This window comes from Oncorhynchus masou, chromosome 22, assembly GCF_036934945.1.
Source record: "Oncorhynchus masou masou isolate Uvic2021 chromosome 22, UVic_Omas_1.1, whole genome shotgun sequence".
NCBI lineage: Eukaryota > Metazoa > Chordata > Actinopteri > Salmoniformes > Salmonidae > Oncorhynchus > Oncorhynchus masou.
In genome coordinates this window covers 49,405,420-49,431,193 of record NC_088233.1, presented here as the reverse complement: position 1 = coordinate 49,431,193, position 25,774 = coordinate 49,405,420, and the positions used below count along the sequence as shown (strand labels likewise).

Below are 25,774 nucleotides of genomic sequence, written 5' to 3'. Positions count from 1 at the left end.
TGTCAACGATGCAGGCTGGTAGTGTAATGGCGTGGGAAATGTTTCCCTGGCACACATTAGGTCCCTTGATACCAATTGAGCAACATTTCCATGCCCCTAAGATTTCAGGCTGTTCTGGAGGCGAAGGGGAGTCTGACCTGGTACTAGATGAGTGTACCTAATAAACTATCTAGTCATATCGCATGCCTGGGATACTGTAGGCTACAGCAAAAGCAGAAAGCTTACTCTTAATTTTCAGAATGTATATGATACAGCAGCCTATCTTTATGTTGTATTACTCTGGAGACCCCTCCCTCGTTGACGCCCATTCCCAGCACAACTCCCTCCCACCAAACTGTAGGCTACCTCCCATAATACGATACAATGAAATTATAAAATAGAGGTCGCTCGCTCAGAAGTTTACACCTATTAACACGAAAAAGACCAAGCTGTTGGCTGGTGACGTGACACAGAGCTCTCAAATACGCAATATTCTGGAGAAAAAAAGAAGGAAATTTGGATGATCTACTAGTTGACACCTGAACGGAGTAAGATTTACATTGAAGGAGCTAACCAGGGGTGTCGTTTGGAAAGCAGTCACATTGGCATTCGTGGAAAGGGAATTAGTATGGGTTTGAGTGCAGTATTGTATTTGTAAGCAGACGGAACGCACGCCTTTCTTATTAGAAACGGTTGTATCAGGAGCTGGACTACAAGAGTGGATTCAAGCAACAGTGGAGGTAAACCCGTTTGATAACGTTACTCACACTTTACATAAAATGGCATAGATTATATAGTCAATGGCAAGCACCAAATCTACCTAACTGTCCCCGTGCAAGGCTATTGACATCAAGTCGAATGTCAAATCGCTCTTGCAAGCCGCTGTCTCGCTGCATAGCGTTGAATGGCACATCGATCGTGGCCGTTCAATTCCAACACACAGACGCTTAAACGGGTAGTAACGTTATTACGTCGAGAAAATAACGTGACAACATTAAGGTTATCTTTAGGTTTGCTTTGTGTGGTCGAAGACTACTTGCTCAGTCACCCGAACAGGCTCGAAGAAGCATCATTTTCACCCCTTTGCCTTTGATAATGTCATGGATGCGGTTTTAAAACAGACACGTAACACATTTTCCCCAAACTGTTCCGTACGAGGTCGGTTAGATTTGTTGACCCCACCTATCAAACGTGTAACGTTATAAGACATTGTCACATTCTCAATGGACAAGCAACAGTGAACGTGACGCATTTGGTTGAGTTACTTTGTATCTGACTAGTAGCGTTCCATGTCGCGGGGAGTGGGGGTGTAATTACTCTTTGACTTGTATTGTTACACATGTAGCCACTGCGTTATTTGCCACTGGTCAACAGGGCTTATTCAGTGAGGTTGAGTTTGGTGTATGGAGATGCTTGCAGGATGGGCATCATACGCGTTTTGATGAGGGGGAAACGGCACTTTCCAGAGCAACAATGTATTCATTATCTATAGTAACTATAATATAGCATCATGCCATTTTATTGTAAGGAACCATGTCGATACTCTACAAAGCACTTTTTTTTATATATATTAACCTGAATCCCCAAGGGGAAAACCATCAAGCTATTCAGCAAAGAGCGCAATAGGTGACTGCAGAAGGAGATCTCCAAACTTGGCCTACCTCTATAGGGAATATGGTACCTTAGTCCTAGTTCGTATTCCGCTCTACACTGTGTCAATGTCTCATAGTGAGGGAAGACATGGGCATAGAGACCCACATTCCTCAACAACTCTTAATTTACCGACATTGAGCAACAGTCCTCTCAAAGCCCATGTCACGAGTCGCTATGGGCCTTGGTCAATCCTCATGAAATACCACAGTGATGTTATTCTCAGCAGGGAAGACAGGCTAAAGTTGTTATGGCATATGGAGAGGTGACATCTCAACAAAGGTTGCATGCAACTGTATCTACACTAGGAAAAATGATCTTGGTTGGTGGAGAGTAGTCTGTTCTTTCGACCTATTAGTCAACATTTTTTAACACATATTTTTCCCGAAATAGACACACCCTATGTGTTAATAAAATCAACCAGATGTAGGCTACTGCGCTTGTCTGATGCTTTTAGCACACTGTGATTAAATAATTAAGGCACACCAATGACTCGAGGGAGCCAGAGATCAAGATCGCCTAACCAGAATTAAAAAACCTGTTCCCATTCCCTCACTTCCCCCTCCTCCAGCAGCTGCTGGCCTTGGCAGATTCTGCCATTTAAGCTCCTGAAGTTGTCGGTAATAGGCTACACCAGGGGTCGGCAACCTTTTCAATTTGAAGTGCCAATTTATCTTAACATTTATACTGATCTGCATGCCAGTTATGATTGTCATATGCACATTTTCGTGGAAAGGTTTCATTTATAATACTCTTCTCAAAATTCCAAAAGTGACTCCTATTGCCATTAGCAACTATGTAAAAATAGCCTACATAAAGCCAACAAATAAAAAACATTGAAGCCTGCAGGTAGTAAATATCCGATAAATCACATTGGCTACGCATGGCCTGTCTGCAAGGAACTTGAAACCTTGTATCAACTATAAACTTGGTCCTGCCTGAAGCTTACACTTGCAAAATTGTATAAAATATTCTGCGCCCTCAGTTTCCAGCGCCATTGATCTCCGGACAGACACAGCTATAGGCTATTTGAGCAAGGGAAAATAAGTAGTCAGGTAGGCCTATTTTATTACGTTTCCACCGGATCAGAGTATTACATTTTTTTCCCCCTTTCACACCAAGTGGTTATTGAAAGAGCAGGAAAGATTTTTCAAATAGGCTACGTTGAGGAACTATTGTCATCCTCAATGGATGTAAAAACAGACTTTGTTTACTTTCTGTTTGAGGTGAAGAAAAAATTACTTTGAGAAGCTCCACAGTGGTGGTGTGTTAAGACAATCAGAAATACTATCAGATCCAAAAATGGTCACATTTACAGGCCTACATTTGGATGCAGGCCAGGTAGCCTAGGCCTACTTCTATGCATTATCAGGTATGCATAGAAGGCCTGTTTTCACCAGACATCACCGGCAACAACGTCACCTATGGGCACAAACCCACCGTTGCTGGACCAGAAAGGACTGGCAAAAAATGCTCTTCACTGACGAGTCGCAGTTTTGTCTCACCAGGGGTGATGGTCAGATTCGCATTTATCGTCAAAGGAATGAGCTTTACACCGAGGCCTATACTCTGGAGCGAGATTGAGGTGGAGGGTCCGTCATGGTCTGGGGCGGTGTGTCACAGTATAATCGGACTGAGCTTGTTGTCATTGCAGGCAATCTCAACACTGTGCGCTACAGGGAAGGCATCCTCCATCTTGTGGTACCTGTCCTGCAGGCTTATCCTGACATGACCCTCATGACAATGCCACCAGCCATACTGCTCGTTCTGTGTGTGATTTCCTGCAAGACAGGAATGTCAGTGTTCTGCCATGGCCAGCGAAGAGCCTTGATCTCAATCCCATTGAGCACGTCTGGGACCTGTTGGATCGGAGGGCTAGGGCTAGGGCCATTCCCCCCCAGAAATGTACGGGAACTTGCAGGTGCCTTGGTGGAAGAGTGGGGTAACATCTCACAGCAAGAACGGGCAAATCTGGTGCAGTCCTTGAGGAGGAGATGCACTGCAGTACTTAATGCAGCTTGGGGCCACAACAGATACTGACTGTTACTTTTGATTTTGATCCCCCCTTTGTTCATGGACACATTCCATTTCTGTTAGTAACATGTCTGTGGAACTTGTTCAGTTTATGTCTCATATGTTGAATCTGGTTATGTTCATACAAATATTTACACATTTTAATTAAGTTTGCTGACAATAAACGCAGTTGACAGTGAGGACATTTATTTTTTTGCTGTATGTGTGTGTGTGTATATATATATTTATATTTACATACATACATACATACATACATACATACATACAGTTGGAGTCATTAACTTGTTTTTCAAACACTCCACAAGTTAATTGTTAACAAACTATAGTTTTGGCAAGTCGGTTAGGACATCTACTTTGTGCATGACACACACAAGCAATTTTTCGAACAATTGTTTACAGACAGATTATTCCACCAAGGCACTGTATCACAATTCTAGTGGGTCAGAAGTTTACATACACTAAGTTGACTGTGCCTTTAAACAGCTTGAAAATGGTCATGGCTTTAGAAGCTTCTGATAGACTAATTGACATCATTTGAGTCAATTGGAGGTGTACCTGTGAATGTATTTCAAGGCCTACCTTCAAACTCAGTGCTTCTTTGCTTGACATCATGGGGAATTCAAAAGAAATGAGCCAAGACCTCAGAAAAAAAATGTAGACCACAAGTCTGGTTCATCCTTGGGAGCAATTTCTAAACGACTGAAGGTACCACATTCTTCTGTACAAACAATAGTACGCAAGTATAAACACCATGGGACCACGTATCCATCATACCGCTCAGGAAGGAGACACGTTGTCTCCTACAGATGAATGTAGTTTTGTGCAAAGGACCTTGTGAAGATGCTGGAGGAAACGGGTACAAAAATATCTATATCCACAGTAAAACGAGTCCTATATCAACATAACCTGAAAGGCCGCTCAGCAAGGAAGAAGCAACTGCTCAAAAACCGCCATAAAAAAGCCAGACTACGCTTTGCAAATGCACATGGGGACAAAGATGGTACTTTTTGGAGAAATGTCCTCTGGTCTGATGAAACAAAAATATAACTGTTTGGCCAACTGTTTGTAATGGCCATCGTTATGTTTGGAGGATAAAGGGGGAGGCTTGCAAGCCGAAGAACACCATCCCAACCGTGAAGCACAGGGTGGCATCATGTTGTGGGAGTGCTTTGCTGCAGGAGGGACTGGTGCGCTTCACAAAATAGATGGCATCATGAGGAAGGAAAATTATGTGGATATATTGAAGCAACATCTCAAGTTGCATCATCTCTGGAGTGGCCATCACAAAGCCCTGACCTCAAACCTATTGAACATTTTTGGGCAGAACTTATACAAGGAAGGAGGCCTACAAACCTGACTCAGTTACACCATGTCTGTCAGGAGGAATGGGCCAAAATTGACCCAACTTATTGTGGGAAGCTTGTGGAAGGCTACCCAAAACATTTGACCCAAGTTAAACAATTTAAAGGAAATGCTAACATACTAGTTGAGTGTATATAAACTTCTAACCCACTGGGAATGTGATGAAAGAAATAAGAGCTGAAATAAATAATTCTGTCTACTATTATTCTGACATTTCACATTCTTAAAATAAGTCAGGTAGGATCACCACTTTAAGATGGGGAATTTTTACTGGAATTAAATGTCAGGAATTGTGAAAAACTGAGTTTAAATCTATTTGGCTAAGGTGTATGTAAACTTCAGACTTCAACTGTGTGTGTGTATATCACACACACACACAGTACCAGTCAAAGTTTGGACAAACCGAAGGGTTTTTCTTTATTTGTGCAATTTCCTTCATTGTAGAATAATAGTGAAGACAAACTATGGAATCATGTAGTAACCCAAAAAATGTTAAACAAATCAAAATGTATTTTATATTGGAAATCGTCTAAGTAGCCACTTTGCATTGATGACAGCTTTGCACACTCTTGGCATTCTCTCAACCAGCTTCATGAGGAATACTTTTCCAATAGTCTTGAAGGAGTTCCCACATATGCTGAGCCCTTGTTGGCTGCTTTTCCTTCACTCTGCGGTCCAACCCATCTCAAACCATCTCAATTGGTTTGAGGTCGGAAGATTGTGGAGACCAGGTCATCTGATGCAGCACTCCACCACTCTCCTTCTTGGTCAAATAACCCTTACACAGCTTGGAGGTGTGTTGGGATCATTGTCCTGTTGAAAAACAAATGATAATCCCACTAAGCGCAAACCAGATGGGATGGCGTATGGCTGCAGAATGCAGTGGTAGCCATGCTGGTTAAGTGTGCCTTGAATTCTAAATAAATCACAAACGATGTCACCAGCAAAGCACCATCACACCACCTCCTCCTCCATGCTTCCCAGTGGGAACCACACATGCAGAGATAATCTGTTCACCTACTCTGCGTCTCACAAAGACACTGCGGTTTGAACCAGAAATCTCAAATTTGGACTCATCAGACCAAAGGACAGATTTCCACCGGTCTATTGCTCGTGTTTCTTGGCTCAAGCAAATCTCTTCTTATTGGTTTCCTTTAGTGGTTTCTTTGCAGCAATTTGACCATTTTGTCCTGATCCATGCAGTCTCCTCTGAACAGTGAGATGTGTCTGTTACTTTAACACTAATGCATTTTTTTGGGCTGCAATTTCTGAGGCTGGTAACTCTCTTGAACTTATCCTCTGCAGCAGAGGTAACCCTGGGTCTTCCTTTCCTGTGGTGGTCCTCATGAGAGCCAGTTTCATCATAGCGGTTGATGGTTTTTGCGACTGCACTTTAAGAAACTTTCAAAGTTCTTGAAATTTTCCGCATTGACTTTCCTTCATGGCTTAAAGTAATTGACTGTTATTACTCTTTGCTTATTTGAGCTGTTCTTGACATAATATGGACTTGGTCTTTTACCAAATAGGTCCAATCTGTATACCAATTCTACCTTGTCAGAACACAACTGATTGGCTCATGCATTCAGGAAAGAAATTCCACAAAAATAACTTTTAACAAGGCACACCTGTTAATTGAAATGCATTCCAGGTGACTACCACATGAAGCTGGTTGACAGAATGCCAAGAGTGTGCAAAGCTGTCAAGGCAAAGGGTGGCTACTTTGAAGATTCTTCAATGTAAAGTATATTGTGATTTGTTTAACACTGTTTTGGTTACATGATTTCATGTGTTATTTCATAGTTTTGATGTCTTCACTATTATTCTACAATGTAGAAAATAATTTTTAAAAACCTTGAATGAGTAGTGGTGTCAACTTTTGACTGGTACTGTATATATTTGCTACTGCTCGGCCCAAAAAATGTTGGTCGACAAACCAGTCGACTAGCTGTGGTCGGTGCACGCTCCCTCAATTTGAGACCTCTGTTGCATTGTGTTGTGTGTCAAAACTGCACATTTTTGTGACCTGTCTCCAGCACAAGGTGCACCTGTGTAATGATAGTGTTGTTTAATCAGCTTCTTGATATGCCACACCTGTCAAGTGGGTGGATTATCTTGGCAAAGGAGAAATGCTCATTAACATTGATATGAACATATTTGTACACAATTTGAGCAAAATGTACTTTGTATATGGAACATTTCTAGGATCTTTAATTTTAGCTTATGAAACATTGATCAACACGTCACATATTGCATTTTTATATTTTCAGTATATTTACAGCTCAGCGTTTATCGCAAAAGTTCATTTGTTTCACAAGCCAACCTGACACTGCTAGCCTGACAGGGAATGATTCAGAATGTTGGAGTTTACTGTATTTCTTTAACATTTTATGCAGGTGATTGCATAAGCGAGCAAATGAAAAGCCTTGGAGAAAATAATTGAAACACTGATTTGACAGTGTACTTAAAAATATTGGAACAAATGCCTAGTACCACATTGTCGCAACAGCAGTGGCTTACCTCGGGGCAGACATTTTCCCTCAACACCCCTGGTTTTAATTGCCATGTGTTAATTAGCTCAATGACTATCACCTGTGACAGTGAGCCACTGTTCCAGCTCCGCCAATCGAAACACACAGACAATCGATGCAAAAAGGCTTGTCCTTCACAAATGTTTTTTTGGCGTTCGTTTTTGATTTGAAAGCATCACCTAGGATCGGGTTTCCCAAACTCTGCCCCCCCCCCCCAAACTCGTCCTCAAGCTTTGATTATTTGAATCAGCAAGTGAGTTTTTGTGCAGGGCTGAAACAGAAATGTGTGCTGTTGGGAGTTACTTGATGACTGGAATTGGGAAACACAGACTTAGGACATGTATTTGTTCACTTATCCCTGGTCACACCAATGCATTCCCAGTTTACATCATATTTATAACATTGAGCAGGGTATGTGAACATATTTATGGTTGCTTTACTACGTTCCAGTTGGCACTATATCTTGATGCCCATTGCTTTTGCATTTGGCTCATGCAGTCTTTCCAGTTGCAACATTCAAGGCTTGTTGCATAAAACATTACCAGGACAAGTTCCTCTCATACTATAGGCCTACTCTGTCACCAGAGCTAAATGTATCTTACACGAATGTGTATTTATAGGCCTACCCCAATGGAGGGTTATCTCAAATAGAACTGTCGTTGTCTTAACATGGCCAAGGGATGTGAGAATATACTATGGTAAGGGTCATTGACGCGTTCAGCCAGCGACAGGGCAATATAACTCGGAGGTGGCGGCAGTTGTATCCTAGTAACCTTCTGGGCCACGAGCCACAATTCATGTGACAAGTCACAATAGTTGATGAGAGTGGCGATTTGTCGCATCACGATGCACGTATAGCCTGTGCTTTTGACCATGTAGACATTTTTCTGAATTGGCCCAACATATTTGGTCCAATAACTGTATGACATTTGCTTACAGGTAGAAAAACATAAAGGAATTGAATCAAACATGCATCCGCCCAAGCGATTTATTGAACAAAACCTTAATTATTTTTCTGTAATTCATTCTGTCAGAGTTAGCCCACGTTGCAGTCAAAGCAACATTTTTAAAGGACTATTTCAAGAAGAAGAAAACAAATCTGTTTCCCATCATTGCTGTCCAAGGATATTAGAGGATTTTCCATTTGTGAGAGCGCTCTTCAAAGGACAGTGTCACTGGCACAGATTGTTAGTGTAATATCAGCATGATTTCGACATGGCCTGATTCTTATTGGAGCCCTTGTTTCTTGTCTGTCTTCAGTGAATCTCTGCATCTATCTACTTGTATTCATAATTTAACCTGAGTATTATGGTTGCAAGATGATCAACCAATTGTTATTTTACAGCGGGTAGGCATACTGTTAAACAACAATGTCCCCTCTGCCTATGCTATCATGTGCCAGGCCCGTCTTGCTATGTATGCGCCTGTCTATGGCATCAGGCAGCAGCTGGGGAGGAGGGGAGAGAGAGAGGGACTGTCTCATATATACTACTCAAAAAAATAAAGGGAACACTAAAATAACACATCCTAGATCTGAATGAATGAAATATTCTTGTTAAATACTTTTTTCTTTACATAGTTGAATGTGCTGACAACAAAATCACACAAATGATCAATGGAAATCACATTTATCAACCCATGGAGGTCTGGATTTGGAGTCACACTCAAATTAAAGTGGAAAACCACACTACAGGCTGATCCAACTTTGATGTAATGTCCTTAAAACAAGTCAAAATGAGGCTCAGTAGTGTGTGTGACCTCCCTACAACGCCTGGGCATGCTCCTGATGAGGTAGCGGATGATCTCCTGAGGGATTTCCTCCCAGACCTGGACTAAAGCATCCGCCAACTCCTGGACAGTCTGTGGTGCAACGTGGCGTTGGTGGATGGAGCGAGACATGATGTCCCAGATGTGCTCAATTGGATTTAGGTCTGGGGAACGGGCGGGCCAGTCCATAGCATCCATAGCCAGTCCATGCCTTCCTCTTGCAGGAACTGCTGACACACTCCAGCTACATGAGGTCTAGCATTGCATAGCATTAGGAGGAACCCAGGGCCAATCACACCAGCATATGGTCTCATAAGGGGTCTGAGGATCTCATCTCGGTACCTAATGGCAGTCCGGCTACCTCTGGCGAGCACATGGAGGGCTGTGCGGCCCCCCCAAAGAAATGCTACCCCACACCATGACTGACCCACTGCCAAACCGGTCATGCTGGAGGATGTTGCAGGCAGCAGAACGTTCTCCACGGTGTCTCCAGACTCTGTCAAGTCTGTCACGTGCTCAGTGTGAACCTGCTTTCATCTGTGAAGAGCACAGGGCGCCAGTGGTGAATTTGCCAATATTGGTGTTCTCTGGCAAATGCCAAACGTCCTGCACGATGTTGGGCTGTAAAGCACAACCCCCACCTGTGGACGCCGGGCCCTCATACCACCCTTATGGAGTCTGTTTCTTACCGTTTGAGCAGACACATGCACATTTGTGGCCGGCTGGAGGTCATTTTGCAGGGCTCTGGCAGTGCTCCTCCTGCACAAAGGCGGAGGTAGCGGTCCTGCTGCTGGGTTGTTGCCCTCCTACGGCCTCCTCCACATCTCCTAATGTACTGGCCTCTCTCCTGGTAGTGCCTCCATGCTCTGGACACTACGCTGACAGACACAGCAAACCTTCTTGCCACAGCTCGCATTGATATCCCATCCTGGATGAGCTGCACTACCTGAGCCACTTGTGTGGGTTGTAGACTCTGTCTCATGCTACCGCTAGAGTTAAAGCACCACCAGCATTCAAAAGTGACCAAAACATCAGCCATGAAGCATAGGAACTGAGATGTGGTCTGTGGTCACCACCTGCAGAACCACTCCTTTATTGGGGGTGTCTTGCTAATTGCCTATAATTTCCACCTGTTGTCTATTCCATTTGCAGAACAGCATGTGACATTTATTGTCAGTCAGTGTTGCTTCCTAAGTGGACAGTTTGATTTCACAGAAGTGTGATTGAGTTGGAGTTACATTGTGTTGTTTAACCTCTAGCGTCGAGCAATCCTGTATCTGGGAGCGTAATCATAGCCACAAGCTCATTAGCATAACGCAACTATTCATGAAAATCGCAAATGAAATAAATATATTGGCTCACAAGCTTAGCCTTTTGTTAACAACACTGTCATCTCAGATTTTCAAAATATGCTTTTCAACCATAGCTACAGAAGCGTTTGTGTAAGAGTATTGATAGCTAGCATAGCATTAAGCCTAGCATTCAGCAGGCAACATTTTCACAAAAACAAGGAAAGCATTCAAATAAAATCATTTACCTTTGAAGAACTTTGGATGTTTTCAATGATGAGACTCTCAGTTAGGTAGCAAATGTTCAGTTTTTACAAAAATATTATTTGTGTAGGAGAAATCGCTCCCATTTTCTTCATCACGTTTGGCTAAGAAAAAAACCCGAAAATTCAGTCATTACAACGCTGAACTTTTTCCCAAATGAACTCCATAATATCGACAAACATGGCAAACATTGTTTAGAATCAATCCTCAAGGTGTTTTTCACATATCTATTCGATGATAAGTCATTTGTGGCAGTTGCCTTTCTCCTCTGAACCAAATGGAAAAATGCACGCAGCTGGAGATTGCGCAATAATTTCGACGGAGGACACCAAGCGGACACCTGGTAAATGTAGTCTATGGTCAATCTTCCAATGATATGCCTACAAATACGTCACAATGCTGCAGACACCTTGGGGAAATGACAGAAAGTGTAGGCTCATTCCTGGCGCGTTCACAGCCATATAAGGAGACATTGGAACACAGCGCATTCAAATCTGGGCCATTTCCTGTATGAAATTTCATCTTTGTTTCGCCTGTAGCATTAGTTCTGTGGCACTCACAGACAATATCTTTGCAGTTTTGGAAACGTTAGATTGTTTTCTTTGCAAAGCCGTCAATTATATGCATAGTCGAGCATCTTTTTGTGACAAAATATCTTGTTTAAAACGGGAACGTTTTTTTATCCAAAAATTAAAAGATCGCCCCCTATATTGAAGAAGTTAAGTGTACACTTTTTTTTTGAGCAGTGTATTATCATTACTTAGCCTACCTGAAAGATGCCAAGGGCCTTAACTACGTTGAATTGCACGAAATTACCTTCAAAACAACACATTAAACAAAATCAAGCTGGTTGTGTTTGTCATTATAGGCTATCTCAATAAACGATTTAAATCAACAATTTGAAAAAGGGGGCAGGCTGGTAAGCCCTGGTATAGGCCTACTAGTATAGATGGCTATGCCATGGAGGTCTGTAGATGCAGTGTTCTACACTGTGTGTACAAACAATAGGAATCTTCCTGATATTGAGTCCCCCCTTTTGCCCTCAGAACAGCCTCAGATCATCAGGGCATGGACTACAAGGTGTCAAGCGTTCCACAGGGATGCTGGCCCATGTTGACTCCAATGCTTCCCACAGTTGTCAAGTTGGCTGGTTATCCTTTAGGTGGTGGACCATTTTTAAAACACACAGAACTGCTGAGCATTAAAAAAAAAACTGCAGCGTTGCAGTTCTTGACACAAACCAGAGCGCCTGGCACCTACTACTATACCCCGTTCACAGGCACGTCAATCTTTTGTCTTCCACATTCACCCTCTGACTGGCACACATATACAATTCATGTCTCAAGGCTTAAAAATGATTCTTTAACCCTCCCCCTTCATCTACACTGATTTGAAGTGGATTTGACAAGTGACATCAATAACAGGATCACAGCTTTCACCTGTATTCAGGCGTTCCTAATGTGCAGGCGTTCCTAATGTGCTGTACACCCTGTGTATATCCAGCCATATAAACTCCTGTTGATGTTTACCCACTCAGGAAGCTTCCTTTGATTCTGTTTAGGCCTCGAGTCGGTGGCTTAGCGTCGCTTGAAGCCAAATCCCAGCTCGTTTGTTTGGACGACAGTCTCCCCATAACACACAAGAACAATGGCAGGAGGAGACTACGAGGATGTGGAGAAAGTCAATAGGGCTTAATGGCCATTGTGACACACAATCACAGTCTACCATTGACTGCAGTGGGAGCTATCTAAGCTAAAGTAATGCTAACAACAAGACGTTAGCCTAGCCATTCAATGTGATTGTTAAGACTGCTTAGAGATGCTAATTGATAACTAATATAGCTTCCTTTTTTCCTTGGGTGACTCTTAGGGTCAGCTTATTCACTGAGGAGTTGATTTGTAGGTGGTCTATTTGGTCTTTAGTCTGTCAGTTTGGCAGCAAATGCTGATGTTAGCATTTTTGCTCTCACTCCGTAGCTAGCTGATGGGTAGAGTTGTTGGTGGGATTGACATTTCTCGTCCAGCGCAGCACTTATGTAAGGCAAACACAATCTTCCCTTTTTTTTAAAAGTTAGCACCATTTCATTTGGGTTTTGAAGGCAACCAATCATTTTACATTTCTCAGTGTTTTGTGGTGAAGCCTGTTCATACGCTGACAGGGTGGTAACATTCTTTAATGCTTGTTTATTTTCCGTTAGTGCTGAATCACTGTCTGTAATAAGTACTGTCATTTTTCTGCATTACTTGTCTGGCCAGTGTTGGTCAGTCTGTGTTAGTCTGTTTTTTTATATTAAATAATTAATCAGTGGGTGCTTATTTGTCATATTTCCTTTTATTTTGTTTTATTTTTATCCCAACCCTTCCTGAGACACCTTCTGAGATTGGCGTCACAGCCCGGGTCTGCCATTATCAATGGCGACCCTGGAGCAATTAAGGTTAAGTGCCTTGCTCAAGGGCACATCAACATTAATTTAACAACAAAAAAAACTAAATTTAGGTTCGGGGATTCGAGCTAGTAACCTTTCAGTTTCTGGCCTAATGCTCTAACTTCTAGGCTACCTAGTGTGGATAGTCTGGTCTGGTACAGTCATAGGGGGTGGCAGTTTGTCCCTGTAGCCGAATGACAAACGAGAGAAGGGTGGTGGCTGTCGACAGACACCCCCCTCCTCTAACCCAGTCTCACTAGCAGTGTATTGGAGGAACAGTGTGACAGACAGTGGGAGGGCGGTGGCCAGTCAGTCACCAGGCCTGCGTCACCGAGCTGGCACAATGCAGACCAGTGCCTGGGTGTGGCACCACAGCTTGATGTGGAGCCCTGCTGTCCTAGCGCACTAAGAATGGACAGTCTGTCTCTCTCTCAAACACGTTTGTTTTACAACCAAACAGTTGATTCCTATTTTAAAAATCTGATTTTCCTTTACCTAACTCCTAACGGTAAGCCTAAAATAACCCTTTTCCTTGAAATAGCCCCTATTGTCAGAATATATTGTTATTGTTATACTATCCTTGTGAGGACTTCTGGTCCCCATAAGGATAGTAAAACACATACAAACATACAGCTCAAGTGACCTTTCTTTCAATTTCTCTGTCCCTGACTCAAACTGTAACACTGTTACTCGCTCATCCCCTCTCTCTCGTTCCACTTCGCTCTTTCTCTGTACTTCTCTCCCTCTCGTCTCTCTGTCTCTCTCTATCCCCCCTCATCTCTCTTTCTCTCTACCCCCCCATCTTTCTTAATCTCTCTCTTGCTCTCATTACTTCTACACTCAGGTGAGGGGACTCTGAAAGTATAGTCAAGGTTCTGTGAAAGTTGTTTTGTTCTCTATTACAGGTGTCCTACTTGTGTGAGCAGTGTCGAGGTTAATCTGGGACACCGGACTATAAATATACTAGGTTATGGGTAGAACGTAATAATTCCTCCTCACACAGTAGTTAAGAGAGGAATTGTCATGTGTATCATTGTTGAAAGGGCCACTATTCTATCAGTTGAAAGATTCCATCTTAGAAACAGCACTTCCCATTTTATATGGAAAAACGTGATGGAAAAGCCATTCACTTATATGGTAAGCTGTCAGTCAACAGTCAAGTTTATCTTTACTGATTCTACCATACTTTGCCTACTTCCACAATGCAAAGCGGAACGTATAAGTGCAAGTTAAAGATTTGTGGTGCAGTAGTTTCTCTTTTACTATAGAGTGTACGTCCACACACAAACACACACACTTACCCCCTCCACACATACACCCCTCTAGCTCATCTGTGTCCATGTGTCTCCCATGAAGCTTTCTGTCTGTGGCTCTAGATCATTTGATGTGAGGGATGTTCAAAGGCAGAATACCCACTCACTGTGATCCGTCACTGATCAGAGCTCCAGGCATCACCCCCCCCACACACACACACACTCACGGGCTGTCTTGGGTACCCTTTTTAATACCGCTTCGCAAATTTATTTAGGCCCTTCACGGTGTCATGTTTGTTTAATACACAATTCACTCCCATTCATTCACCCACAGATTCTTGTCCATTTCAGAAGTTACATGGTACATCGACCTTGTCCGCTACTGGGAAGGAAGGAGCTGTCGCTAGGAGCTCTACAAAATACTTTTATTGCAATGTTTAGCCTGGGTCTGAATGGTAAAACGGGTCACTAATTAGTCTATAGTGTTACCATAGAGATGTATAGTAATATGTAAATTCATGCCAATGTGCCGCATGAAGAAGTAGAGGTGTATAATGTTCATATGCTCAGACCGTACATTCTACTTCCTTTCACAAAGAGTGTCACGAAATGGGCAATGGAATATAACTATATGACTGCTTACATTTTAATGAATACATCTATCTCTCCACTCAAAGCGACTGTGTTTCAGGGTCTATTTTGAATATTGTGGGGAGATAGTGCAGGAAAGGAGTGTAATCTTTAGAGCTGATGAAAGCTGCATTGTCTACACCAGCTCCTGACAGAGCTGTCCTATTGGCCGGTGTGCACAGTGGCGGGGCAGATGATTGGCTCGTGGCTGTGACGGTTGGTTGTTCAGTGTTTTCCTGGAGTAGCCAGCCAAATAGAAAAAGTATTTAGCTGAGCTGTGGGGGGGTGGGGTGGTGTGTGTAAGACATTTTTGCAGAACAAGCAATATTTTGCTGGGCTCTGGTACATTCTAATGCTAGATTCTATTTCAACCAGCAACTAATGTTTTTACAGTGTTAGTTTCATCAGCTGTTGCACAACAAGGGAAAATGTAATTTTGATGACATTGGGTCTTTAAGGAATCCTGTAAACGTATGCTGACTTCCATGGGCTTCATGCTTCTTTTGAAGAGGCATTTTCTCAGCTATCTGCAATACAGGATTGATTGAAGAATGAAGCAAGTATTAGACATGGACTTTGTTACACAGAAAGCAGCAGTTGACTACTCTATTGTCAACACTTTGACTGATACTGTAGGTCTACTGATTTAATCAAAGGTTTGGACACCTACTCATTCAAGGGTTCTTCAAATTAATTCAAATTAATTCATTAAAAATCCTACAATGTGATTTTCTGGATTTTTTTAAAATAATTTTGTCTGTCATAGTTGAAGTGTACCTATGATGAAAATTGCAGGCCTCATCTTTTTAAGTGGGAGAACTTGCACAATTGGTGGCTGACAAAATACTTTTTTGCCCCACTGTATACACACTGCTCAAAAAAGGGAACACTTAAACAACACAATGTAACTCCAAGTCAATCACACTTCTGTGAAATCAAACTGTCCACTTAGGAAGCAAGACACCCCCAATAAAGGAGTGGTTCTGCAGGTGGTGACCACAGACCACTTCTCAGTTCCTATGCTTCCTGGTTGATGTTTTGGTCACTTCTGAATACTGGCGGTGCTTTCACTCTAGTGGTAGCATGAGACGGAGTCTACATACAACCCACACAAGTGGCTCAGGTAGTGCAGCTAGGATGGGATATCAATGCGAGCTGTGGCAAGAAGGTTTGCTGTGTCTGTCAGCGTAGTGTCCAGAGCATGGAGGCACTACCAGGAGACGTGGAGGAGGCCGTAGGAGGGCAACAACCCAGCAGCAGGACCGCTACCTCCGCCTTTGTGCAGGAGGAGCACTGCCAGAGCCCTGCAAAATGACCTCCAGCATGCCACAAATGTGCATGTGTCTGCTCAAATGGTTAGAAAAAGACTCCATGAGGGTGGTATGAGGGCCCGATGTCCACAGGTGGGGGTTGTGCTTACAGCCCAACACCTTGCAGGACGTTTGGCATTTGCCAGAGAACACCAAGATTGGCAAGTTCGCCACTGGCATCCTGTGCTCTTCACAGATGAAAGCAGGTTCACACTGAGCACGTGACAGACTTGACAGAGTCTGGAGACGCCGTGGAGAACGTTCTGCTGCCTGCAACATCCTCCAGCATGACCGGTTTGGCGGTGGGTCAGTCATGGTGTGGGGTGGCATTTCTTAGGGGGGCCGCACAGCCCTCCATGTGCTCGCCAGAGGTAGCCTGACTGCCATTAGGTACCGAGATGAGATCCTCAGACCCCTTGTAAGACCATATGCTGGTGCGGTTGGCCCTGGGTTCCTCCTAATGCAAGACAATGCTAGACCTCATGTGGCTGGAGTGTGTCAGCAGTTCCTGCAAGAGGAAGGCATTGATGCTATGGACTGGCCCGCCCGTTCCCCAGACCTAAATCCAATTGAGCACATCTGGGACATCATGTCTCGCTGCTTTAGTCCAGGTCTGGGAGGAGATCCCTCAGGAGACCATCCGCCACCTCATCAGGAGCATGCCCAGGCGTTGTAGGGAGGTCATACAGGCACGTGGAGGCCACACACACTACTGAGCCTCATTTTGACTTGTTTTAAGGACATTACATCAAAGTTGGATCAGCCGGTTTCCACTTTAATTTTGAGTGTGATTCCAAATCCAGACCTCCATGGGTTGACAAATTTGATTTCCATTGATCATTTTTGTGTGATTTTTGTTGTCAGCATATTCAACTATGTAAAGAAAAAATTATTTAATAAGAATATTTCATTCATTCAGATGTTATTTTAGTGTTCCCTTTATTTTGTGGAGCAGTGTATAACACACACACACACACACACACACACACACACACACACACACACACACACACACACACACACACACACACACACACACACACACACACAGTACCAGTCAAAAGTTTGGCGACATTGACTCATTCAAGGATTTTTTTTTTTTACTATTTTCTACATTCTACATTGTAGAATAATAGTGAAGACATCAAAACTATGAAATAACAAATGGAATCATGTAGTAACCAAAAAAGTGTTTGAACAAATCAAAATATATTTTAAATTCTTCGAAGTAGCCACTCTTTGCCTTAATGACCGCTTTGCACATTCTTGGCTTTCTCTCAGCCATCTTCATCGCCCTGGCCAAGGCTTTCGACTCTGTCAATCACTGCATTCTTATCGGCAGACTCAACAGCCTTAGTTTCTCAAATGACTGCCTCGCTTGGTTCACCAACTACTTCTCAGAGTTCAGGGTGTCAAATCGGAGGGCCGGTTGTCAGGACCTCTGGCAGTCTCTATAGGGGTGCCACAGGGTTCAATTCTCAGGCCGATTCTTTTCTCTCTAGACATCAATGATGTCGCTCTTTCTGCTGGTGATTCTCTGATCCACCTTTACGCAGACGACACCATTCTGTATACTTCTGGCCCTTCTTTGGACACTGTGTTCCATAGGGTAGAGGGCAGTATTGGGCATTTTGGATGAAAAGTGTTACCAAATTAAACTGCCTGCCTGCTACTCAGCCATAAAAGCTAGAATATGCATATTAGTAGATTTGGATAGAAAACACTGAAGTTTCTAAAACTGTTTGAATGATGTCTGTGAGTATAACAGAACTCATATGGCAGGCAGAAACCTGATAAAATGTTTTTAAAAATCCAACCAGGAAGTGGGAAATCTGAGGTTTGTAGTTTTTCAACTCATTGACTATCGAATACACAGTGTCTATGGGGTCATATTGCACTTCCTAAGGCTTCCACTAGATGTCAGCAGTCTTTAGAACTTTGTTTGAGGCTTCTACTGTAAAGTGTGGGCGAATGAGAGGGGATTTAGTCCGAGGTCTGCCAGAGAGGCATGAGCTGACCACGCATGTTCACGTGAGAGTTAGCTTGCGTTCCATTGCAATTCTACAGACAAAGGAATTCTCCGGTTGGAACATTATTGAAGATTTATGATAAAAACATCCTAAAGATTGATTCCATACATCGTTTGACATGTTTCTACAGACTGTAACAGAACTTTTTGACTTTTCGTCTGCACCTAGTGATCGCGCCTCATTAATTTTACTGTGTTTACTAATTTTACTGTGCTAAACGCGCAAACAAAAAGGAGGTATTTGTACATAAATGATGGACTTTATCGAACAAAAACATTTATTGTGGAACTGGGATTCCTGGGAGTGCATTCTGATGATCATCAAAGATAAGTGAATATTTATAATGCTATTTCTGACTTCTGTTGACTACACAACATGGCGGAAATCTGTTTGGGTTGTTTTGGTCTCTGAGCGCTGTACTCAGATTATTGCATGGTGTGCTTTTTCCGTAAAGTTTTATGTTCCACAATAAATGTTTTGTTTTGTTCGATAAAGTCCATTTATATCCAAATACCTCCTTTTTGTTCGCATTTAGTTCACAAATCAATATTCACAGGCCAGACGAAGTCAAAGTTCCGTTACAGTTTGTAGAAACATGTCAAACTATGTATAGAATCAGTCTTTAGGATGTTTTTAACATAAATCTTCAATAATGTTTCAACCGGAGAATTCCTTTGTCTCTAGAAATGCAATAGAACGCAGCTACCTCACATGGGCATGCGCCTGACTGAGCTCATTACATTCTGCCAGACCTCTTACTCAATCAGCTCTTATTCTCTCCTCTTTCACAGTAGAAGCCTCAAACAAGGTTCTAATGACTGTTGACATCTAGTGGAAGCCTTAGGAATTGCAATCGGACCAAATGTACACTATATTGGATAGGCAAAGAGTTGAAAAACTACAAACCTCAGTTTTCCCATTTCCTGGTTGGAATTTTTCTCATGTTTTTGCCTGCCATATGAGTTATGTTATACTCACAGACATCATTCAAACAGTTTTAGAAACTTCAGAGTGTTTTCTATCCAAATCTACTGATAATATGCATATCTTAGCCCCCTGGGCCTGAGTAGCAGGCAGTTTACTCTTGGCACCTTATTCATCCAAGCTACTCAATACTGCCCCCCAGCCATAAGAAGTTAAAGGAATACTTTAGGATTTTGGCAATGAAGCCCTTTTTAATAGCATTAGCGCAATTGCTAACTAATGTTAGCGCAAGACTGGAAGTCTGGTAACTGCTAGCAAGCTAGTAGATATAACAGACTTCCAGTTACTGCGTAACGCTAGTTAGCACTGGCTCATGAAACTACCTCTTAATTTCCTTCATAGTGGATTTATAGACATAAAAATGGTATCCATGAGTTAATCCATGACTCTGGGGAAGTAGATAAAGGGCTTCATTGTCAATCTTGAAGTATCCTGAATTTTCCCCAAAATATATTGACATGGCTACAGTAGGCTAGCTAAGATGAATGCTTGGTGTCTTTTTGTAGCTTGCTTTTTTTCAGACTATCAACAGTAGACAGCATATTGCTGTTATGTTCACTATTGAGGGTTTACTTTTGTATATCACTTTCTCAAATAAATATGCTCAGCGAGTAGATTGATGGGCACTCCTTTTTGCTCTGGGCAGCTTGTGTGCTGTGTGAAGGCATCAACTCATGTCTTGCTCGATTGCTCGGAGTTGTGAATCGCGGGAGCGTGGTGGTGCTTGACTGAACGGCCAATCCTATTGCTCAAATACAAAGCATTATATTTATGCGTGTAGTTTTCAATGGTAGACATCAATAGAGCAGGTAAATGTTGAACTGGAAGGACCCTGTCAGACCAGTGACTGACAAGACTGACAATCCACTGGCCCGGCATTTTTTTTTCTGGGCCCAGACCCTGCACATGAAGAAAATAAATGTATGTGCCAGAAAACAATAGGCTAAGTCGATTTTTGTCATCGTTACCATTGTCATCATTATACTCTGGGATGTGCAAATTCACTCATTATATGGGAAGTGCAAATTCATGCTCTCTCTGTAAAGAAATTTGACTACAACCACAGGTCACACACACACCCAGGTACCGAGAGGCAGGACAGACAGCAGACTGTCAAACTAGCAGTGTTTCCTGTCATTGCTCATTTTGTGAGTGACAGGTGCCACATTGTTCATTTTAGCCGGAGAGGGCTCTGCAGAATTTTTTTTTTCTGACTAGCAAATTGAAAAGGAGTCTAGTTCATTTAAGTGGAAAAGGTACTCTGCTGAAAATAAGACTGTAATCAGCTGTATAACTGGCACGAGCCGGCACTATTGGAAAACACTGGTCGATGTGCCGCTGCTCAGAAATCACTCACTGGGGAGAGTGTGAACATGAACGAGGTTGGCCAACAGAGGGTGAGTGTGTGTGTGCGTGCGTATATACAGTGGCTTGTGAAAGTATTCACTCCCTTGGCATTTTTACTATTTTGTTGCCTTACAACCTGGAATTAAAATAGATTTTTGGGGGGTTTGTATCATTTGATTTGAAATGATTTCATTTGAAACAAGCAAGACATAAGACAAAAAACTGAACTTGAGCGTGCATAACTATTCACCCCCCCCCTCCCTCAGTCAATACTTTGTAGAGCCACCTTTTGCAGCAATTACAGCTGCAAGTCTCTTTGGGTCTCTATAAGCTTGGCACATCCAGCTATTGGTATTTTTACCCATTCTTCAAGGCAAAACTGCTCCAACTCCTTCAAGTTGGATGGTGTACAGCAATCTTTAAGTCATACCACAGATTCTCAATTGGATTGATGTCTGGGCTTTGACTAGGCCATTCCAAGACATTTAAATGTTTACCCTTAAACCACTCAAGTGTTACTTTAGCAGTATGCTTAGGATCATTGTCCTGCTGGAAGGTGAACCTCCATCCCAGTCTCAAATCTCTGGAAGACTGAAACAGTTTCCCAGTCCCTGCCGATGGCAAAACATCCCCACAACATGATGCAGCCACCACCATGCTTCACTGTGGGGATAGTGTTCTCGGGGTGATGAGAGGTGTTGGGTTTGCGCCAGACATAGCGTTTTCCTTGATGGACAAAAATCTCAATTTTAGTCTCATCTGACCAGATTACCTTCTTCCATATGTTTGGGGAGTCTCCCACATGCCTTTTTGGCAAACACCAAATGTGTTTGCTTGTTTTTTTTCTTTAACCTCTTGAAACTCTAGGGGCGCTATATCATTTTTGGATGAAAAACGTTCCCGTTTTAAACAAGATATTTTGTCACAAAAAGATGCTCGACTATGCATATAATTGATAGCTTTCGAAAGAAAACACTGACGTGTCCAGAACTGCAAAGATATTTTCTGTGCGTTCCCTAGAACGTGGAGCTTCAGGCAAAACCAAGATGAGACGGCATCCAGGAAATGAGCAGGATTTTTGAGGCTCTGTTTTCCATTGTCTCCTTATATGGCTGTGAATGCGAGAGGAGTAAGTCTGCCCTTTCTGTCGTTTCCCCAAGGTGTCTGCAGCATTGTGACGTATTTGTAGGCATATCATTGGAAGATTGACCATAAGAGACCACATTTACCAGGTGTCCGCCTGGTGTCCTGCGCCGAAATTGGTGCGCAAAAGTCAGCTGCAAGTATTTTTCCACAGAATTCAGAGGAGAATGCAGGCTTCCACGAACGATATATCAATGAAGAGATATGTGAAAAAACACCTTGAGGATTGATTCCAAACAACGTTTGCCATGTTTCGGTCGATATTATGGAGTTAATTCGTAAAAAGTTTGACGTTGTAGGTGACTGAATTTTCGGTTCGTTTCGGTAGCCAAGTGCGATGTACAAAACGGAACGATTTCTCCTACACACAGACGCTTTCAGGAAAAACTGCGCATTTGGTATGTAACTGAGAGTCTCCTCATTGAAAACATCCGAAGCTCTTCAAAGGTAAATGATTTTATTTATTTGGTTATCTGCTTTTTGTGAAAATGTTGCGTGCTAAATGCTACTCAAAATGCTAAGCTAGCTTAGCATACTCTTACACAAATTAGTCAATTTCTATGGTTCAAAAGCATATTTTGAAAATCTGAGATGACAGTGTTGTTAAGAAAAGGCTAAGCTTGAGAGCAGACGCATTATTTTCATTTTATTTGCGATTTTCAGAAATCGTTAACGTTGCGTTATGCTAATGAGCCTGAGGCTTTAGTCACGATCCCGGATCCGGGATGGGGAGTTTCAACAGGTTAAGCAATATATTTTTCCTGGCCACTCTCTTCCGTAAAGCCCAGCTCTGTGGAGTTTACGGCTTAAAGTGATCCTATGGACAGATACTCCAATCTCCGCTGTGGCGCTTTGCAGCTCCTTCAGGGTTATCTTTGGTCTCTTTGTTGCCCCTGTGATTAATGCCCTCCTTGCCTGGACTGCAAGTTTTGGTGGGTGGCCCTCTCTTGGCAGGTTTGTTGTGATGCCATATTCTTTCCATTAATAATAATGGATTTAATGTTGCTCTGTGGGGATGTTCAATGTTTTGGTTATTTTATATAACCCAACCCTTAGTTGTGTTGCAGACTCTGGGGCCTTTCATCAGAACATATATATATGAGATCATGTGACAGACATGTGGTGCTTAAATTGCACACAGGTGGACTTTAACTAATTATGTGACTTCTGGAGGTATTTGGTTGCATCAGATCTTATTTAGGGGCTTCATAGCAAAGGGGGTGAATACATATGTACGCATCACTTTTCAGTTTTTTGTTGTTTGTTTTTCATTTCACCAATTTGGACTTGTTTTTGTATGTCCATTACATGAAATCCAAATGAAAATCCATTTAAATTACAGATTGTAGTGCAACAAAATAGTAAAAATGCCAAGGGGTTGAATACTTTTGCAAGGCACGCTATGGCTCAAAACTGTGACCAAAACACTCACATTTGTGACCCTTTGACTTGGCAGTCAGACACCAAATTTGAATAAAAAACCTTCCCAATTAAATGTTGATTGCAAGGTGTACAGTTTTGATGATGTGCGCTTCATCTGCTTTCCCGTGTCATGCCCCGCGCGGCGAAACACCGATTCCCATTTATTTTCAATGGAAGGAAAAAGGAGAGGGCGGGGGACCGATTGGCGGCGAAAACATGGCATGGGAGGAAGTGGAAAAAGCTCAACATTTCCCAACTTTTTGCAAATCACCACGGGCGACTGCTAGGTGATGACCAATCATATCGAGTGGTTTCCAGGACGAATTTGACGCTATGTAACCCAAGGCTGGAGACGATCTTCAGCGAAGATGGCTGACAAAAATACCAGGATGGAAGCAAATGTAATTAATTATAACGTCATAAAAAATCATGCAAACCATGTACAGTTGAGAGGAATATGTTTAATGTGTAGACAAACGATTGTGCATATTTTGTTTGTCAAAAGTTCATTTATGAAAATTGCGATTTTCGTCAGCAACCGCTGAATAGCATAGCGCAACAGTCAAATAATATTACTAAAAAATATTCATATTCATGAAATCACAAGTGCAATATTGCAAAACACAGTTTAGCCTTTTGTTAATCCACCTGTCTTCTCAGATTTTGAAATTATGCTTTACAGTGAAAGCAATCCAAGCGTTTGTAAGTTAATCGATAGCCTAGCATAGCATTATGTACACTTAGCATCAGGAAGCTTGGTCACGAAAATCAGAAAAGCAATCAAATTAACCGTTTACCTTTTGATCTTCGGATGTTTTCACTCACGAGACTCCCAGTTACACAACAAATGTTCCTTTTGTTCCATAAAGATTCTTTTTATACCCAAAATACCTCCGTTTGTTTGTCGCGTTATGCTCAGAAATCCACAGGAAAGATAGGTCACGACACCGCAGACGGAAATTCCAAATAGTCTCCATAATGTCCACAGAAACATTTCAAATGTTTTTTTATAATCATTCCTCAGGTAGTTTTTAAAATGTATATATTCGATAATATATCAACCGAGTGTGTCCCGCTGTCAATAACAGCAGGAGGAACAATGGCTGCTTTATTCTGTAGTGCAAAAACTCACTCTGAGAGCCACCACCTATCCACTTACGCAATGTGATCTTTCACGCTCATTTTTCAAAATAAAAGCCTGAAACTATGTCTAAAGACTGACACCTTAGGGAAGCCATAGAAAAAGGAATCTGGTTGATATCCCTTTAAATGGAGGATATGCATGCATAGGAACATAAGGATTACAAAATAAGAGGCACTTCCTGATTGGATTTTTCTCAGGGTTTTGCCTGCAATATCAGTTCTGTTATACTCACAGACAATATGTTGACAGTTTTGGAAACTTTAGAGTTTTCTATCCTAAGCTGTCAATTATATGCATATTCTGAGAAATAGGCCGTTAACTTTGGGAATGTTATGTAAATAGTGCCCTCTAGCTTCAAGAGGTTAAAGGGAAAGAGGTAAGCACAGAGGAGCAGGGAAGACGACACATTTAATAATATATAACAGTGCTACCCTATTCTCTCAGTTCATCACAATTACATAATAGTGTCTTTAGTGGTGTCTCCTAACCAGCCTTGGGCTCCCAGCCGACCCGAAGGTTATATTAAGAGCGGGTGAGGTGGCCATGACGGGACTGGGGTTGGCATCCTCTCCCACATCAAAGCATACCCCCAGAAAAAAGGGACAGAGCTTGTTTTTAAGCCTTGTTTTTTAAATTCTAACACTGTCAGTCATCATAATCATCAGGAGGTGAAATGTAAAACATCTATCTATATTTCAATGTGAAGCATCTCTTTAATAAAACTTCCTGTTGGCTCGACCAAGTGACCTCTCACTTCGGACTAACTGCTGTTCCCTCTATGTTGCCAGTTCAGATGAGGTAGGGGTTTATCGACACAGCTGATATAATCTAGAGGATTTAGGAAGAAGAGGGAGAGGGATAAAGTGAAAGAAGCAGGAAAGGAGCGGGACTCTTGAAGCTAGAAAATAAGGTAGTTAAAGAGACAGTGTTCAACAGGAATCTGTGTGTGTGGCCTCACCTGGTGTCCACACAAATACCCTGACCACACCACTCGCGTCACGTGCGTGAACGTTGCAAAATAAATGTAGAAATATGTTATTCTATTATTGAATCCACACTGCTCGCGCATGCCAGCGTGCGTCAACGAGCGTCTGCGATGCCAAGGGCTAAAATAGAAGTCCTTTTTATTTCTGACGCAGATCCTGACAGATCCTGCCTCTCATCTCCTCATTGGTTTATAGAAGCAGGTACCCACGTGCCATCTCCTCATTGG

At 42.3% G+C, this 25,774-nt stretch overlaps 1 protein-coding gene across 1 annotated transcript in view; it reads left to right on the top strand.

Annotated features, from left to right (window-relative positions):
- Nucleotides 1-363: 363 nt before the first annotated feature.
- myo9ab (myosin IXAb) overlaps nt 364-25,774 on the top strand; it is a 215,046-nt gene continuing 189,635 nt past the window's right edge. The window contains exon 1 of the mRNA XM_064930471.1: nt 364-719. The gene's annotated coding sequence lies outside the window, so the exon portion shown is untranslated. The remainder of the gene's footprint in view (nt 720-25,774) is intronic.